This window comes from Athene cunicularia (genome assembly GCF_003259725.1).
Source record: "Athene cunicularia isolate RWA chromosome 4 unlocalized genomic scaffold, athCun1 chr4_part2, whole genome shotgun sequence".
NCBI classification, from domain to species: domain Eukaryota; kingdom Metazoa; phylum Chordata; class Aves; order Strigiformes; family Strigidae; genus Athene; species Athene cunicularia.
Window position 1 is genome coordinate 12,974,539 of NW_020799099.1, and position 1,615 is coordinate 12,976,153.

General features: G+C 39.4%; 1 long non-coding RNA gene across 1 annotated transcript in view; it reads left to right on the plus strand.

The window, feature by feature from the left end:
• LOC113479802 overlaps positions 1-909 on the plus strand; it is a 10,803-nt gene extending 9,894 nt beyond the window's left edge. The window contains exon 3 of the long non-coding RNA XR_003398341.1: positions 855-909. This is a non-coding gene — a long non-coding RNA (uncharacterized LOC113479802). The remainder of the gene's footprint in view (positions 1-854) is intronic.
• Positions 910-1,615: the final 706 nt, after the last annotated feature.

Below are 1,615 nucleotides of genomic sequence, written 5' to 3' on the forward strand. Positions count from 1 at the left end.
TTTTCTTTTTCTTTTTCTTTTTCTTTTTCTTTTTCTTTTTCTTTTTCTTTTTCTTTTTCTTTTTCTTTTTCTTTTTCTTTTTCTTTTTCTTTTTCTTTTTTCCCAGGCAGCTGGCAGTCTTAATTGCTCTGAAGAAAAAGAAACAGAAATTTCTGCTCTTGGTATTCAGGGTCGTAAATCATTCAGTGCTTTAACTCCATGCCTCCCTGCCTAATTTTCCCTTATCAAAGCTGGATGAAACCCCTCTTAGTTGCCTTGCTGTAGACATTGAGTAGATCCTCTAAATGTCTCTGTTTTGCACTGATTTAATGTGAGTAGAATTTAACCTATATTCAGCATCCAGTACCTGAAATAATTTTCCCAGGTAAGCACAGAACATTGGATAGTCAGTTTTATTAGAGTTATTAAAGGGAAGCTGAGAATCCATATTCATAGCAATTCCACCCACTGCTTACCTGGATACACTGGATTTTTTTCTTCTGACTGTGGAACAAAATGGTGTTTTGCCATCTGAAGACATTTCAGCAACAGGGCAGAAGTTAATGATGAACTGGACTGCATTGTAAAATATCATAAAACCTTCCAGGATTTAAAATATCAGGGGGGTTAAATGTGTCGAATTAACTGAATTAAAGTATTCCAAGCCGTTCCTTCCTCTCTGCTTGCCACCTGCCAGAGTGCTGCAATTCCCTGCGCAGAAGTGTCACAGGTTGGTGATGCTGCAAATGTACATGCGTGTAGAATGTTGTCACTGTGTAATACATGCTTATCCTAAACCCAGACCATGGCAGAAAAGAGCCTGCTAGTTGAATTTATTTCTATAGTCTTCATTCCCTTTTATCTGTTACCTTTAGTCCAGCATACAGGAGGGAGCAGGAGTCCTAATGAGGAGGTGGCTGAGCACGCCCTTCAATGAAGCTAGTTTTGGCTACATTCTGCTTAACTGCACCTCTCGGGATGAATCCTCACCTCGGACATTGCTGTTCAGTGATCTAAAACGCAAATTTACAGTATCTACCACTTACCATAGGGATACTGTTCTCATCTTGGTGCTCCAAGATCTAAAAATGGTTTCTGGGAAACTGAATGCCCAAGCAGGTTATCCCTTGAATACAAGAAAGCCTTTTGGTTTTATGAACATAAATCTGGAGGATTTAATCAAACTTCCCTGACATTACATTTTGCCAATTTCATGTCTGTGCTACAAGCTTGCTTTGTGGGTTAGTTTATTCACCTTTAAAATTGAAGTTATCCTGCAGTCAGTGAATATATTGCCTTGGTAATACTTAGAAATTTGCTTTCTTTTCCCATTAGGTGATAAAAAACTCGGACTGAGAAACAAGATTTATTGTAGAGTTTCTTGCCCTGTTAAGGGAACTGAAAAATGGGGAACGGTAAGGAAAACAGAGAATCAGTGCAGTGGGCTGGTGAAATTCAGGCTTTTTGTAGGTTACACTGCATGGCTCCAAAGCGATTTGTTTTGTAAAGGTAGGCTTGCCACCTCGACGCCCTTTTCTGCAGGAAAGCAGCAGAAGTTGAATACCCAATCCCACTTCTTCCCTGACAAGTGCATATAGGTTCTTTTCCATGTGTATACTTCTTGCCGTGTTTTCTG